General features: G+C 33.1%; 1 protein-coding gene across 3 annotated transcripts in view; it reads right to left on the bottom strand.

Moving 5' to 3' along the window:
• The window catches only part of LOC145286091 (uncharacterized), a 168,068-nt gene that overhangs the window by 57,083 nt on the left and 91,759 nt on the right, over nt 1-19,226 (bottom strand). Inside the window, exon 1 of one of the 3 annotated variants that reach the window (XM_080134770.1) lies at nt 17,689-17,707. The exons of the other annotated variants lie outside the window; for them this stretch is intronic. The gene's annotated coding sequence lies outside the window, so the exon portion shown is untranslated. Of the gene's footprint in view, nt 1-17,688; nt 17,708-19,226 lie in introns of those variants that run through there. 3 annotated transcript variants of the gene reach the window in all.

Raw genomic sequence — 19,226 nt, 5'->3', positions numbered from 1 at the left:
CGACAGACACAACGAAAATTCACAAACTTGGTATCATATCGAAGCCCCATCCTTCGCTTGAAAAATATTGAAAAATTAGCTAAAAACGTTAATTTTTTCACCCCGAAATTGACAATTTTCGACGGGGGGGGGGGGGGGGGTCAACAAAAACGGTCTTCTCGTGACGACGAGCAATTCTACGCATGTGCCAGATGACGTCATGACCTGATTTATGATTTACTTTAAATAGTTGAAAAACTGAACAAATTTCATGTACGTCGCGTTAGCGACGTTGATTAGCGTGTTGGTTCATTATCTAAACGTTTTGGGTTCGAATCCTGGTGTGAGATGTCTTTCTTTTTTTTTTCGATTTTTTAAATTTAAATATTGAACCAGTGTTATTTAAGCCATTTTTTATGTAACGTTCGTTTTTCTGTTTTTTTTTTTTTTTTTTACTTCGCTTATCCACCCCCGACCACACACCCAAAAACACCCGGGTACCCACCGATTTTTTAAATTTTAATATCGAAACAGGCTTATTTAAGCCATTTTTCACGTGTTTGTTTTTCTGTTTTCATCGTTCGTTTGCCTTACGTTAGTTTTTTTGTGCTTTTTTCGAGGTTTTGATTACCCTCTCTTCCCCCGCTTAATTAAAATGTTGTTTTCTTTTTTTACTTCGCTTATAAAAAACAAACCTGGTCATTGACGTCGTCGTAACGCTCGACGACTTCCGGGCGCGCACCTGTCGATTTGGTTCTTACTTAAATAAATTCTAACATCTTTCAGTAACTCATTCTGGCTGGCCGATTTTATTTTCAAACTTCGCTTCAGGGCTTCAGGTTCGATCCTACCAACTTTTACCCCCCCCCCCGTTTCTTTTTTATTTAACACCACATACACCTACAGACACTCGGGCAACGCCGGATACCCCTGCTAGTACTCTATAAAAGGTATTTGATATGTCAAGAGCAATTGCCCTAGAAAAGAAAGCTTCATCAAGATTCACTAATCCTATGAGATATAACTGTAAGCACATCTGCTGTAGATCTAGCAGAATGGAAACCATATTGCATGTTACTAGGAAGGTTATTTTTGCTGAGGTGGTTTACTACTTCTTCATTTAACATGGATTCCAACAACTTACTCATGACACACAGGAGACTTATTGGAACCGACCAATAAGTCTCCTGTGCATCATGAGTAAGAGGAAGATGCCTGATCACCAGAATTCTTAAATACAGGGCATACTGATGAGGTTTTCCAGGGTGTTGGGAAGCAATTCTCCTTAAGATAATGCTTAAACAGCCTTGTAAGTAGGTTAAAGCTTTTCTAGCACTATAATTGGAATGCCATCAAGGCCAGTTGCTTTACTGGAATCAAGGTTTTTGATTAGCTTGATAACATCATGCACAGATATTTGTATGTTGCATAGCATGTTTTCTGATACAAGAGGAAATTCGGTGGATTGACGGCCTTGGTCGCATAAGGTATAATTAGTTGCAAAGTTCTTGGCAAAGAGTTTGGCTTTGTTTGATGCGGAGATTACTTTAGATCTATTGATGATGGTTGGGATTGAGCACATGCTTCTGTTCAGGATCCTGTTTGCCAAAACTGGTGGTAACCAAGCTGCTGCTCAGCTACTTTGGATTTAACGAACTGAGCATACAACTCTCTTGCATTCTTTATTACTCTTTTACAGTGGTCGCTGGCAGTCCTAGAATCGGCTTCAGTCTCAACACAACCTCCTGTTTTTCCTTTGATCCTTTTTCTATACAGGCAATACTATCTTTTAAAAAATTTCTTCTCTGTATAATATGTGTCTTTACTCACCTCTTCTGATGAGAAGCATTTGGCTTCGAAATGCCATGGCCTGAAGACATTTCCCTATCCCAAAATATTGTAGTCCCTTTTGAACTGATAGCATAATATAATTTAATTGTAAAGCGCTAATCTTTGCACCTCAATTCATTCCATTAGCTAGACCAACGTGGGTTGCTTGAAGAACACCAAGTGCATCTATCTATCCGTGTGGTATGTAACTTCTTTATGTAGATCTAGTCCCACCATTTCTTTTGATTTCTTTGCTTTATATTCCCTTACATATTCAAGTAATTATCATTAATATCCTATTCATTTATTTTAAAACAAATTAGTTGCTAGAGCAGATTGATTCTCTCACAGTACTTGAAAGATACAATTTCTTGTGAATATAAGAGGGGAATCTATTTCTAATCCTACGCTTATTTATGTAGAATAGAGAAAAACTTTAAAGTAAGATAATCACTATCCTCATTCATGCGGGGGCGCAAAAATACTTAGTGTAGAAACCAAGCACATGGTTACCCCTCTCAGTGTGATGGACCCGTAGATCTTGTCAGATCATCCATCTAAGAGAAAGAAAGCTGATAATAAAACTGGCGAAGGGAAGCCTCCTCAGTCATGGTCGACAACCTTTCTTGAACTGGTGACTCGAACAAATTCCTGGTTTGCAAACCTAACTTGCTTAAGGAGTAGATAGGCTCTGCCTATCGCCGGCTTTCACACTTCTTCTTTGTCTATTAGCCAGGCCAGAGGTACAATAACAGGGACTCACCAGAACCACCTTATGCTCGGCCTTGTTTTCTGACTAGGACATTGAATGCCGTTCCTCTATTCCCTATTTTAAATTTCATTCTTTTTCTCAGTAACTGAGAAAGTTAGCTTTGCTTGCATGTCACTTGTATTCACATGACTTATTTGGACCGGTCTTGTCTGAGAGGTTGAGAGAAACTGATTGACAGTTTGTCTGGTTGCTGTTTCCGACTGACAGTACAGGAGCCCTAATTCTTTGGTAATGTTTAGACTAACTGCTCTGTCATCATTTGTATAATATCAGGATAGTTGTAGTGCCATGCCGTGCATAGAAAGGGATCCTGCTGCTATATCTGGTGGGCTTTCACGAGACCACAACTTCTAGACAGGACTCGGCTAATGGGCTACTGTGTGCATACTTGGTGTCAAAACCGGCCCACTTTGCTCAACACCTGACATTAAACAAAAACGAAATTAAATGACAACCCAAACAAAACTCACGATAAAACCAAACAACCATCCAAACAAAACCAATTCGCTTCCGCCCTTGAAGCTCGCTTCCACAAATATTTGTGGGGTTAGAGGTAATATAAATGATGTAGAATCTTACTTTTTAGTAAACTTCCCGGATATCTTAGCATTGAGTGAAACAAACTCACACTGTTTGATCCCCTCTAACTACTTTAACATAACTGGATACATCCCTCTTTGCTGTAAGGACTCGGATAAATATATGCACAGGCTTGGCGTAACACCCTCCCTTAAACTAGAGAGAAAAATCCTGAATCGGATGACCAGGCTTTTATGTGCTTTCGACTAACATTTTATCACTGCGTTAGTTACTTATATTTTCTCTACCATTTTACCTCAAGTCAGGATTGTACCCTAATCCGTCATGTCTCTGATAATATAGATGCAGCACTCTTCTTGGATAGTAATGCCCAAATACATGTGTTTGATGACTTTAATGTCCACCATAAAAATTAGCTTGGTTTCTCAGGTTACACAGATGCAGCTGGACACTCTACTAATAACTTCTCTATAGCCCATTCCCTCACACAGATAGTAATGTTTCCAACCCGCCTACCAGATGGTGAACCTCAGCAGGCTTCACTTCTAGACCTATTCCTCACCACAGTACCTGAGAATTGTGCGACTAATGCCCACAGTCCACTTGGAAATGCAGACCACCTAGTGGTATCAGTTAACATTACATTTAAATCCCAACCTCAAGGTGAGAAACCATTGCTCAAAACAACAAGGTACTACAACAGGGCTGACTGGGAAACGATTAGAGAACACATCTAAGATGCCCCATGGACCGATATTTTCTCGGTTCCTGCTGAATAAGAAAACTGAATGGTACAAAGCGAACATTGAAGCACACGTTCCCACACAGAAGTAATATTATAGCAAGCCCCACTCACCTCTATGGTTCACTACAGATTGTGCAGCTGCCATTGCACAAAGACAGCATGCATTCTGCCGGTTTGTACGTCATAAGTCAAATACAAATAGGCAAAAATTCGTAAATGCTAGAAATCATTGAGAGAGAAATAGCAAAAGCCAAAAGAAAGCATATTGAAATAATCAGGGAACACTATAGAATTGCAAAAGATAAGAATTTGTGATTTCTGGAAAATCAGTGTAATAAATAAATGGCAATCAGTAATTCGCCCACTGAGCAACAGCCAGAAGTTTGCATGCACGGCAATGGAGTAGGTGGAACTGCTTACCCGGTGATTCGCCTCCAACTCCACATTAGAGCCAACAAACAACTCCTTCCCAAATTTCCCTATGCAGACTGAAGCCACATTAGATGATGTAAAAATCACCCGTTCTCATGTCCGCAATATCATAAAAATCTTAGACACCTCAAAGGCCTGATCTCATCCCTGCTATACTAATTAAGAAATGTTCAGCTGAGCTAGCCCCTATACTTTCCAAGCTCTACAATAAATGCCTTGCCGAATCTTGCTTCCTTAATAGCTGGAAGATGGCCTCTGTGGTACCAGTGTACAGGAATTCTGGTGAAAGAACAGACCTTCTAAATTATCGCCCCATTAATATCTTCCCTCTCCTCGCTAAAATCTTTGAGACCTTAATTAATCAAGCACTAGTTCACCACCTCGCAAAAGCAAATCTTCTCTCTGACAAACAGCATTGATTCAGGCAATGTCGTTCCACTGCAGATATTTTAAAAATCATCTCTGTATGCATTTACCATGTACTGGATAAGGCGGGCAAAGCCAGGGCTGTAGCCCTTGATATATCTAAGGCCTTTGACAAGGTCTGACACAAAGGGCTGCTAATGAAAATTAAATCGTACATTATAACTGGACGTATACTAAATATAATTAGATCCATCTTAGACAATAGAAGCATATGGGTTTTCACTGATGGACATATATCCAACCAGCATAACATTAATGCGGAAGTGCCTCAGGGGTTGATCCTTGGACCATTATTATTCCTGATATTTATAAACGACCTGTGTCTGAGATGGGTATATTTGCTAATCATACAATGCTCTATAACATGCATGAGGGAAGAACGGATGTACATAAATCTAAGACAATGGCAGAATCGTTAGAAAATGACCTTCAGACCATTATGGAATGGGGCCGGAAATGGATGGTAACATTTAATGCTAGTAAAACTAAGTTGCTCACCTTTAACAATTACAAAACGCCTCTCCAATCGCCTATATCGATGACAAATAACACGCTACCTGAGAATTCTAACTTCAAACTCCTCGGCCTAATATTTGCAGGCAATATAAACTGGGACAAATACATAGAAGACATTGCAAAGAAGGTGGGTTCCCTCTATCAAGCTAGAAGACTATTCACACCTGAGAGTATCCTGTATGTCTACAAGGCCACCATTCGCCCACGCATGGAGTATTGTTGCCACATCTGGGCTGGTGCCTCTACCACTAGTCTCTCCCTCTTGGATAGGGTCCAAAAAAGAGTTGTCAATCTAATCGATCCCACTATCAACTAAGATCCAGCCCCTGTCCCATCGCCGCATTGTTGCATCTCTATACTTGTTTTACAAATATTTTAATGAAATGTGCTCTGATGAACTTATTGCAATTGTACCCCCTCGCCATACATATCCCCGACAAACCCGCTTAGCAATAAGATCTCACCCCTTCACTGTTGAGGTCCCTAGATGCCAGAAAGCTTTCTATTCTAATAATTTCTCCCCTCAAACAGTTACACTTTGGAATTCCCTTCCTGCTACCTGCTTCCCTGGTCGTACTTATATGCAAAAGTTAAAATGTTACATAAACCAACATCTTGTTAATCTTTCCACAACATGGTCCCAAATAGTAGCCTTTTACGCCCAAGTGGTGATACGCCTTGTTAGGGGTAGACATGAGTAAATAAATAAATAAAGCCGGTTGAGTGTATATGTGAGAATATTTATCATACAAGTGAATGTTAAACGTCGAAAATGATATACATGAAAAGTAATTATAAAATGCTGAATATGTGTGGGAGGCTGGTATATGGATCTGCAGAATAGATTTTCACATAGGGTCAAGGAGTCGGGAGTCGGAGTCGCAGATATCAAAGGAGTCAGAGTCAAAGTCAGTATCCTAGGAATTCTAGGAGTCTGAGTCGGACTTTTACCATCCGACTCCGCAACCCTGTTTACAACTACTCACAAGTGGTGATGACCCATTTTAGTGGTGGAAGTAGACACAGGAGACCTTACCACTGCTGAGTAAACTGGTTTCAAAATATTTAAGCGTACCAGCTTCATCTTAGAGAGTGAGAGGCTCTTTAGTACAGATGGTAATGTGTATGAACCTATGAAGAACAGGCTGCATCATGAGAATAGAGAAAGTCCAATGTTTCTACATTAAAACTTAAAAGTATTCAACTTTAAATACTGAGGAAACTATGAGAGAAGAGGAGACGGGCAGCAAGAATAGAAGAGGAAGTAGAGCCGCAGCAGATGCAGAACTTTAGCTTATAATTATTCACTTAAAGAATTACAATTTTTATTTTGTAGTTGGTTTGTAATTTCTTTTGCTTATCTGTTTCATTTAAGAATTAGAAATTGTATTTTGTAATTTTATTTAATAAAGACAAAACGCCATAATAGTGGCCACACACTTAACAAATGTTAAGTTAAATTATCAGTTACTATGTTAATTTATCAAAGCTATCTGATGAGTCACTTGGCAGTGATAAAATGATTTAAATTTAATAAGAAAGAGAAAAGTAAATAATCGGCCGATTAATCAACAAATTTTGCTGATTACTGATTAATCGGCAAAGTGGCCGATTAGGCTGATTACCTGCCAATTAATCGGTACATCCTAGTAAACCTAGTACATTCAATATATATTTTTTTAATATTTTCATTTTTTAATGTCTTGATTAAACTAAACAAATACCTTCGTATATATTATTAGATAGTCGTGATTTCAAAAGTAAAAAAAAAGTATTCGAGTGCCATCAGCTAGAATTGAAACTGAAAGCAAAACTGTAGCATTCAAAGCTGGTGACGTTACCACTGTACCAACGTGACAAGCATATGAACTGATTAAAAATAAGCTAAGATTAATGTACAAAATGTATAACGATTTTTCAATTTTGGCACCTTTTTGGCCTGTTAAAAACTATTTTAACTGGCTAAAAACCCATAAAAGAACGGTTCCTTAAAAAATCCAATCGTTTGAGGTCCCTAGTGCCACTCTCTAAAAGTCTCTGAAGAGATAGAGTTTGAAAATATGGAGACAGACATAGTGAGTTTTATAAATTACATTATGTAGTATGCTCCCAAAACAATAAGAAGCAAACTATATTACTAGCATGTTAAGCCATGGTCTTTTCTTCTATCTTCATTTTGTGTCACTCTTTTTTTTCCTTCTCTTCCTAAAAGCAATAAAAGTGAAAAAGAGAAATCACATAGAACCATTGTCTACAAGCAAGTGTCTGTAAAACCAGGTCATACAACCAGTTTTGACAAATTGTATTTGAAAGAGTAAAGCCTAAAATTAATTTCTAAAACAAAACAAAACAAAAAAATATTTGTACACATGAAAACAAAATGATAAATTCAGCTAAATTTTGAAGTTAAATAAATTCATTGTAAAAATCCGTTGAAAGATAAATATTAGTTTTTTTGGTCTATTTCAAAGATGATTAGTAAAGTAAATCCTAAGATATTGAAGTAAATAAAAAAATACCCTGTTTGTACAAAAAGAATAACTTAATTAGCCCCCAAAAATGAGAGATTCTAGCTTCACTTAAGCAAACCCAAATAAAGTTGTTTAAGCATGGATTCTACGAAAGCCTAAGTTGCCAGGCTGCCTGGAAATTATGTCTCGTAGTTGGAGGGAGGGAGGCAGGGAGTGCTGGCTGGCTTTCTTTTTTTTTTTTTTTCCCCCTCTCCAGCCATGCATCCATACATTTCTATCGTGAACATTTGTATAATTTTTATCATTTTTTAATTTAAGTATTTTTTTTTAGTTTCTGCTTTTAAATTAATTTTTTTCTTTTCCAGATTATATAAAAATTATGTTACGCTGAAAGTTTCACAATCATTCAAGCGAGGAAAATATGAGAATCTTACATATAAAAATTATGTGAAATATGTAATCTAAAATAAAAAGTAGAAATATGTTTTGCAATTGTAATTTGTGTGAAATTATTAAATAAACAATTTAATTCAATGATAATATCGGTAGTTTGAGAAATTAATTTTTCTTCAAGTTATATTAAATTCATTAATGCGGACTTTAGGGGCTTTGATTTATTATGTTCTTTTTTTCTTATTAAATTCTTTTTTCGTTTTTTATTGTTACAATTTACAATACTTTATTTTCATAAAAATAAACAAAAATAAATTCTTCATTTTTTTTTTTACAATTGAAAATCATAAATTTAATAAAGGTGTTTTTTGTTTAAACAAAATAATACATTTCCACTAACATTCAAATAATAATGGGTTCATTATATTCTGTGATCATTATTTGATAAATATTGAAAATTTCATTAAAATTGGTTAATTTTCTGATTTTTGGTGAATTTTTAAGTAAAAGGAGGAGGGATCAAAATATTTATACATATTCAGCATCGGCTATTCCTTATGCATATCTATTTAATAATGAAAAAAAAAAAAAAAAACTGCATGTCAGTCCATCTAAATTAAAATTGGTTGCTTCTTGCTGTTAATAAGAATCCCAGGTTGCTCAATTGATGTGCCTAAATATCACATGAATAGAGAATCAGCAGGAGCAGTTGTTGTGCCTTGCTGTATATTGTACATTTGTCGTGCCTTAATTTATCATACATCATTATTAAAACCTGTCACATGACCAATTTACTTGTCTGGAGTCATTCATTAGTTTATAGTGAAATATTCAGAGTTTATACACCATGACATTCACTCACTCATTTCTTCAGAAACTCCAATCCCAAGAGGTTAGTGTCCTTCTCCTGAAGATTCTTAATTGTATTATGAGGCCACCCAGCCCATCACTTGATCCCTGGGGATGAATTTATAATTACAAAGTATTCTAGTCTTCATTCAGAACCCCCTCTCCCTTGTGAGCTATCAAAACCAATGTGAGCTCGGAATAAAAAAACAAAAAAACAAACAAAAAAAAAACAGCAAACAAACAGTAAACAAAAGTTGCAAACAAACTATGCAAAGATGCAAGATAACCAACATCATCTTGATATGGTCCCATTGCAATGGCTACATACACACAGCGTTTGCTTACTAAATGCTATCTGCAATTTGGACTTTCTGTACAATGGTTTATCAGGGTAAGCCAACATGAGGATGCTTCACTCTTTAAATAAATCCTGACCAAATATTCAAAATAAAACGGAATTTGACAGCCAAATAAGATCTCCTCAAAATGGTTATACACTGGTTCATATGAGGAATGGTGTATTTGCTCATAGTGATGTTATCACAAGTACCTTATATATTTGTGTATAAGTCGATGAGCATTTTAAGACCAAAAAGACCTGTGTATAAGTTGACTGTAGATTCTAGACAAGTTAAATAGTTCGTCTCATGGCTCTTTCTTGCACAGATAATTTCCTTTTTGATGTTTTTTTTTGTAAGACATATCGCTTCTTGGCATCCGTGAGCGATAATATGTACATTTACGCATATGTGATCTATTCGATTTTCTTATACAGAAGCAACCTAAATTGCAGGAGCCGTAATATAGCGTAATAATGTGAACGCATGTGTTAAGTACCATTAAATGGTTTCATTAAATAGTTGTCATCAAATTATTAAAACTTGTCGAACTTGGGGGAGAATGACATATCGTAAACACTACATTTCCTAACCTACTAAAAAAGACGTCATCATCACCGAATACATCATATTGAACTTAAGCCTATAGCCATGTCTAGAGAGTGAACATTGCGAGAACCATTCCAATTATTATTCAGCAAATGAAAAACTGTGCTTGTGCTTACATGCTGGCAAACACACTGCAGTGGGATTCGGAAAGAGTGCGATTAATTACTAGGATTACCGGTATATACCGAGTGCACAAACAAAATGTTATGATTGAGCGCCGAGTCACTCTTTAACAACATTTCCAAAAACATTACCTATGTATAAGTTGACCCCCTAAAAATAACCTTAAAATCATCTCCCAGAAATTCGACCTATACGCAAGTATATATGGCAATAACAGAAAGCTAGATACTTCACCAGGCCAAATGAATTATGATTCTGGAATCCAGCAAAACCAAGAAAGACTACAAGAAAAATAAAATATAAGACAATGATGAGAAGAAAATTAATATTCTTCACTGTTTTACGTACTCAAGGTTTGTGAAGCAGAGAATGACAGGAAATAAATATAAGAATATTTATGGATCTCAAAATAATCAAATGTAAGGGACCCTTTGAGTTCTGAGAACTAAAGTTTTTAAAAAGTGAGGAACACACACATCGGCACACACACACACACATACACACATCGGCACTCACACAAATGAACATTTAAAGGAAATTATACAAAAGTATGTTCATCTTAATTATGGCATTTCATTTCTCTGTCACTAATACCTTGTTCTTCCTACTTGTACTCTTTTGATAGCACTTGCATAATATTTGCATTGTGAATGAGTAGTAGTAGTAGTAGTAGTAGTAGTAGTAGTGCCCACCATGAGAAAGTAATATAATCTCTGAAGGAACAAATAAATGTGTGGCCTAAGAAAATTTTAGATTCAATCAGACAACGAAGGATATAAATAGATCAACTAATAAAATATTAAAGTCGAGGTGGTTGGTGGCAGGGAGGGGGGGGATTACAGATTGAACATAAGTGTTGATTTAAAATAATATTTTATCTTAGTCAAATAATAGACTAAAAGGATTATGCACTCAATATTGACCTTAGAAAATGTACTAATACAAACTTCATGACTTAAAAAATATCTACAATTAATCAAAATTCAAAAGAATTCATTTTTTTTTAGAACTCAATTCTCTAATTTGTTGCTCTCTTCAGATTTCATAGCTGTCTTTAAATTGACTCATTTTTTAGATGGATATTTGCTTAATCTTGGGATAAAAATCTATTTCTGATGAGCAACTACTATGCAGCTGACCATTTGCTGCAGAGTCAGAAATTATTGAGAAACTGTTAAAGAATGAGGTTGATTGAAAAAAAAAAAAGTCAGGAGTTTATTTTTTTTTCAGTTGATTCCTTATGAATGAAATGAATAAATGCAAAAGTTTTTTTCCATTTATCACACCTTTATCACCATCAAAACCGGTTAGTGTTATCTATCTATTAATACGATAGAGTTTATGTTATTTTCTGTGTCACGCTTACACCCGGGTCGTTTAATTGTTATGTACTTCCATTTCTTGTAATAAATAATTTTATCAAGAATTCTTCATAAGTTTTGATTTTGGTTTCAATTATGGCTAAAGGAACTCAAGTTTTTATATATATATATATATATAACTACTTCATTTACTCACACAAATTTAATATACGAAAGTATAGATTTATGCGTAAACTTTAAGTATTTACATCAAAAGTGCTCAATACGTAGGTAGAGCTAGTTAGTAATTTATAAAATATATATATATATATATATATATATATATATATATATATATATATATATATAGATAGATAGATATATTTTTTTCATAAGTTTTTATTTCAGGTTTGATTCAAGCTAATGCACCCAAGTCATATGGATATATTTTTTTTATTTTGGAAATCGCAACATTATAATATATAAAAATCGGTAGAACATTGAATCTTTAATAATATATACAAAATCTGCAAGAATTAAAATAAGCATACTTTACAACTGGACTTTGCCGGGTGTTCGTGCAAGCTTAGATAAATACTTTTGCAGTTTTAACAAAAAAGCTACAATAATATTAGAGCGTCTCCATTTACACTGAACATCTACAGAATGGCAACATCAATATATTACATATGAGTCCTCTGTGGAATTTCCACAGGTCCCGCTAATTTTAATTATTGATATAACAGTGTTTTGAAATACTCTCCATATATAGTACTGATGAATGATCCAGAGAATCATTTAATTGCCTACCTTTTTTTACATAAGATTAAATTTTTAATAAATTAATGTTTTCTGCTATACATTTGTAATTTTACTGCCCTATTTTGTGTTTTTATATATGTGCAACAGTTTCATCAATATCTACAGTAATTAATTAAAATGATTCAATTTAAAAAAAAAATAGATAATTTACTAAAAACATTTTCTTGTGGCATCGCTCACTAAAATTCTTATCAACAGGCAAAAGTGAGAGAAAAAAAAGGAAAAGAAAACGAGTGATTGTCTAACTGCCCGTCTTACTTGCTCTTTCTTTCTCTCTCTCTCTCTCTCTCTCTCTCTCTCTCTCACACTCTTTTCTTAACCTTCTTCCTCAATTAATGACAATATTTTTCCTCAGGCGAATTTATTTCTTCTTTCTTTTGATTTCATTAGAGTTTTATTTTAAAAAAAAATTGTATACACGTTACCAAGATGTTAATGTTTATCTATATAGGTGCGAGTGTGAAATTGAGGCAGACAAGAAAAGATGTCATAATATGTGAAAAGCATAGTGGAATAACAGAAGTGCATTGTGGTCCATCTGCTTAAGATAATAATCAATAAAAATGATACAATACATCTTCAATTTTTGACAAATGTTTACTGAAAAAGAGTAGTCATTTAAAACTAGGATGTGTACACAATGGCAGTTATGAAATTATTTTGCTATTAAATACATAACACTTTTTTTCTCTGCATACAAATACATAAAACTTTTTTCACCGGTTAATATCCAAATATTAGTTATTAAATTAGTACCCAGCGATTTGGTATCAGAGCTTACAACTGTGAGAGTGAATGTTCCTCCACCTTCTTTTATTTATCTAGATATACAAAACCGAAAATGTGTGTATGTATGTTTGTATGTATGTATACATGTGTGTCCACTAAAAACTTTCGACAGACAGAACAAAAATTCACAAACTTGGTATCATATTAAAGCTCCATCCTTCGCTCAAAAAATAGGCCAAAAACGTTCATTTTTTCACCCCGAAATCGACAATTTTCGACAGGGGGGGGGGTCAACAAAAACGGCCCTCTCGTGACAACGACCGGTTCTACGCATGCGTCAGATGACGTCATGACCTGATTTACTTTAAATAGTTTAAAAACTGATTACATTTCATGTACGTCACGTTAGTTCAGTTGGTTAGTGTTGATTCGTTATCTAAACGTTTTGGGTTCGAATCCTGGTGTGAGATGACTTCTTTTTTTTTTTTTTTTTCGATTTTTTAAATTTAAATATTGAACCAGTGTTATTTAAGCCATTTTTCACGTAACGTTCATTTTTCTGGGTTTTTTTTTTTTTTTTACTTCGCTTATCCACCCCGACCACACACCAAAAAACAAGTTTTAACGTTGTTTTCTTTTTTTACTTCGCTTATAACAATGCTTATGTCATCGTCGTCGTCGTAATGCTCGACGACTTCTATGCGTGCACCTGTTAATTTGGTTCTTACTTAAATAAATTCAAACATCTTTCAGTAACTCATTCTGGCTGGCCGACTAAATATCAAAATCAATAAAATCGATTGAAAATTTTTTTTTTTTAACAACACAGAGCAATATTTGTCCTATCTGACTAATAAAACAATTTTCAATTTTCTTATCTACCTTTTGTCAAAGCTATTAATGCCAATCAAATAGGGGAACTTGTCTTTACATATACGCACATACAATATTAATATGGCAAAGAGATCCACATCTAAATATTATTTTTGTTAATTATAAACTTACAAATTAATAGAAATCCACTGTTTAGAAGCATGGAGAAAATGAAATTCAAAACAATTCAGGCACGTGCAATATTTTTTTAATCTTTTTAAATAGACATTCATTTATTTAAAGTTTTTAATTTTCGGCTTATAACAAAGCTCTCATCAGGAATTTTGTTTTTAGACAATACATTTTTTGACAAATAGAGACTGCGTCGGACTACACCATGACGAGTAAGAAAAAAAATGTATTGTCTAAAAAACAAACAAAAAACATCCTGATGAGGGTTTTTTTTTTATATAAGCCGAAAATTAGAAACTTGAAATAAATTAATTTTTATTTAAAATACAAAAAATATCACACGTATCTGATCTTCTAACCGTCATGTTAGTAATCTTACAACTTGTTGCTTATAATCCAGATAATTGAAAACAGAATCAGTATTAAAAAATTTAGTATGCATCTAACATAAAGCATGTCTCATCTTTATTTATTAAAATTGAAGCAATTTAATTATTTTTTTAAATAAATGGTTTGTCTTTGCATCATAAATATAACTGGCATCAAGAAAACAAATGTCACTTTTATTTATTTATTTTTTTTTAATGTATTTAAAGTTGTACTATTTTAGTTGATGGATTTTGGAAAAATTCATTTCAAAATGAGCAAAGTTGGAATTTTTACATTGACAACATCAAATTAATCATCAATCAGATAATTCATCACTCGTCATCTTTACTAAACGGACAAGTTTTAGACTTGTCTTCGTAAGAAACTTATAAATGAAATGTTTATTATTCAAAATTTTTGTTTCAAGCAAATTTGTGCGATTATTTTAACCATCATCCTAACTAGTTCTAATTTATTTTGTAGATCTGTTATTATCATATTTGGAAAAATAAAAAGATTATTTCAACTTTCCAATCATATGAGTTTATTCACAACCTATCAAGCAAACATGACGCAGATTGCAGGAAAGATCCAGATAAAATATATTTTTTGCTATTATACAATATTCTAAATCGACTACAGCAAGTCTAATTTAACTTAATTTCTCAAATCCTATCTTAGAAAATGTATGTGATGAAGAAGAAGAAAAAAAGCAGCATGGTCGAGAGAGAGAGAGAGAGAGAGAGAGAGAAATGAAAGACTCCCGTGAAATGCTGCTTATGTATAGTCAGTAATAAATGTAGTAATCTTCTATATTAATAAAATAACAATTTTCCCCTCTACAAAAAGACATTAGCTTTGCAAACACAACCACCACATATAAATCAATATGGTCCCACTACTAGCCAATATCTGATGGTTTTGCGATTATTACTAGTCACCTTCATTTATTATCACAAATTATTATATTAATTCAATATTAATTAGGAGAGTCACTTTCATAAACATGTCATCTTCACAGGTGGTAGCACAATAATTACTCATTATTTTCTCCTCTTCCTCTCCTCAACATGACTGGGAAGATTAATACATTTGCTACATCTTTTCCCAACAGTGCGGTCCATCTTTGCTTCTTTTGCAAATACAGTAAAACCCCGGGATACAGTGGGCCTAGGATACGTTTTTTTTCAGGTTATGATGTGGAATACGATGTTTTTCCAGCCCCTGCTTACGGTTTTTGCCCCCCCCCTTACAGTGCTATTTATAATGTTATTTGATTCTATACATGTGTATTATATACTGTACTGTATTTTGTTACTAATTTTTAATGTTATATCCCGGGGTTCTGCTGTACATTGGACATTAGTTCTGTTTTTATTTTTTAAAATACTGATCCTTCCTTCCACAAACTCTGGGCAATTTCATTGACTGTCCGTTTGTATTTCTTGGATTACAGGAATATTAGTTGAAGGTATTTTCCAAATGGCTAACAACTAAACAAGATGGCGTCAGCTAACAAACAAAACAAATTCAGCTGTTTCTTTCCTTCTGATTAACAAGGCCACCTTTATCAAAGATGATCAACGCCACTTGCCAATGTGTTTGAAAGTTAGGTTCTCCCTTTATGCACAATTACCATTCATCTTTCAGCATTTAGGTCTGATATACAAACTCTCTTTCAGTAAGCAAATATACAAAATATAATAAATTAACAGTTTACTTATTAGAGAGGAAAATTATTTTGCAGGTAACTTTGTCTCAAAATAGCCATATCCATATATTTTATGCTTTAAGGTTAAGAAAATATCACTCTCCAAAAAAGAACACTCTGAATAGAAGCAATAATACCTGTGCACCTTCACAAATCAGGGAACGTCATAACACAGGCAATAAGCCAATCACTCCAAGAATGAAGGAGATAGTTTCCGATGGCATACAATAATATTGCAAGGTTCATGTTTATGCGAGCCATCCATAAAAAACAAAATATGCCATAAAATCCTCTTACGATTTAGTAGATAAATTCCCATAGCAATATATATATAAATTCCCATAGCAATATATATATATAAATTCCCATAGCAATATATATATATATAAATTCCCATAGCAATATATATATATATAAATTCCCATAGCAATATATATATATATAAATTCCCATAGCAATATATATATATATAAATTCCCATAGCAATATATATATATATAAATTCCCATAGCAATATATATATAAATTCCCATAGCAATATATATATATATAAATTCCCATAGCTATATATATATAAATTCCCATAGCTATATATATATAAATTCCCATAGCTATATATATAAATTCCCATAGCTATATATATAAATTCCCATAGCAATATATATATATATATATATATATATATATATATATATATATATATATATATATATATATATAAATTCCCATAGCAATATATATATATATATATAAATTCCCATAGCAATATATAAATAAATTCCCATAGCAATATATAAATAAATTCCCGTAGCAATATATATATTCTTAAAGAACATTTACAGTACTAAAGCTTAAATTAACAATAAAAAAAGAAGCTACGTAACAACCAGCAAAATAAAACCCAACGGAAATATGACATGGACAAACTTAAAGATCAAGAAACGATCTGGCCATGTGGCTTGCGTGGCAGACACTAAACTACCGAAACAAGTGCTCTTCCATCAACTAAATACAGGAAATAGACCCCTAGGCTGCCTGCTACTTAGATTCAAAAACCAGCTGAAGAAATCTCAAGATGAGGTCAATATTGATCCAAACACCTTTGAAGCCTCATCGAACAACAGACATGTCCAAACCATCTTAGCTGCTATTCTCTAAATCAATGTGATACCATAATGCCATAAAAAATAAAATAAAATAAAATAAATAAAAAAAATGAAAAGGTTAATCTGGTATCATTGGTTAGGGATAAGAGGACATAGAATTCCTTAAGTTGATGACAGTAAACAATACTAATGTCTATTTGCTTTGAGTCACTATGACACAAACGAGGGAGTCAGAAAGAAAAATTAGTTTCTTTCATTCTTACTGTTAAATGTTCAAAAAACAATACTGAAAACAAGTCAAACAGTTGACTGCTGATTACTTTTATTTTTCTTTCTTTTAGTTAAGGAATTGCAAAAACTTGCATATAAATTAGGGAGAGAAGCAGTTGGGGGTGGGGGGTTAGATGTTCAAAAAGTAGCATAACTGAAAAAAAGTTTTAAAAGAAAGAGGTTACATATACATTTGTGTTTTTTGTTTAACTATTCTATTTTCTTTTCTAGGACTTGGGCAATGCCGGGTGACTGTCCTTAGTAGCTAATGAATTAGTATTATTGAGTTGTAATTTTAAACAAAAATAGAAATCCATTCATATGGTCATATGAAAACAAATGAATGGCCTACCTTCGATTATTGATAAAGAAGAATGAATGACCACAACTAACTCTTCTTTAGTTGACTCATCCATTTCTTTCTTCATCACTCACTACAGTTTCCTCCATGGCGGCTTCTAGCAGTGCAACATTCTCCAGTGATTAGTTTATCAATATAATAAATGCATTTTCCAGCTCACTATCGTTCTTTATTCAACTTTTAAATAAGAAATGAGAGAAAGAGACCAGTCACTCACACTCTTCTCTTTCTGAACTCTTGCTCATGTCTGCTCTGTACATCTTTCTTTCGAGGTTATTTAACAGAAAATATTTTTTTTAAAAATATATTTTAGCAATTGATCTATTCTTTATTAAATCACTTTAATTGATTGCTGTTAATATTGACAAAACATATGAAGAAAATATGGTAGTAAAAATACAAAAGAATAACAAAACAAAAAAACAAAAAAAAAACAACATTAGTTTATTACGAACTGTTTTTAAAAAAAATAGCGATACAAATTAGGCATTCAAATAATGGTCTTTCAGTAGCGACGGACGAAATCGAGGTGGATTGTAAGATTTGTTTTGAGGGAGTCTTTCTTTAAAAATCTACGAAAAATCAAATATAATATGAAATTTTCACCGATTAAGTAAAGAATAAACTTTATAAAAGTGTTTTTTTTTTTTTATTCTACGTACATATATATATATATATATACAGGGTGTTTCAAAAGTCTTGGGAACATTATTAATGTTGTAATGTTCCCAAGACTTTTGAAACACCCTGTATTGTCTGGCTGTGGAAATAATTATATATTTTCTCTCACATTCTGAAAAAAAACAAAAAAAAACAACATATATATATATATATATATATACACACACACACACACACACATATATATACACATACATACACACTTTTTTTGCATACAGACCCCCTCCTTCTTTATTTTTGGTCACTCTTATTCCTAAAATAAAACGCACCTGGACATGTACTTCTTGTATGGGGTGGAGAGATGAGGAAAAACGTAGAAAAAAATAAAAATTAAAAAAACTAAAAAAAACTGCAGGTCTTCAAATTCTGAGAATGAAAACCCAAATTTTGATGGTGTTTAATTTTCACCTTTTCTTTTGATTTGTGAAATTTGCTTAATGTTATAAATAATTGTAATCTTTTAGATTAGCATAAAAAAATATACATATTTTCATTATTTTTACGAAAAACACAACTTTAAAATGTTAAAGAATAAATTTTATAATTTTATTTTCGAAAACCTAATGTTGCCAGTATACCATTAGAGAATGCTTTGATGAATCGATACAAAAAAATAAATAAATCAAAAAACATACAATTGTGGAAGTTTAAAAATTTCAATAGTTTCTGCAATTGTTTGCATGAGATATCCTTAAGTATGGTGACAGATGCTACAATTTTTTTATAAACACACAAATCTCATCTTTAAAAAAAAAACGCTCAAAATCATAAGATTGTAGTCTGCATATTTGTTGACATCACATGACTCAAATCAACCAATAAAATGATGATACGAAGGCAAGCATTCA

This window comes from Euprymna scolopes, chromosome 10 (genome assembly GCF_053919585.1).
Source record: "Euprymna scolopes isolate OS-2025 chromosome 10, ASM5391958v1, whole genome shotgun sequence".
Taxonomy (NCBI): Eukaryota; Metazoa; Mollusca; class Cephalopoda; order Sepiida; family Sepiolidae; genus Euprymna; species Euprymna scolopes.
This window is presented reverse-complemented; position numbering and strand designations above follow the sequence as displayed.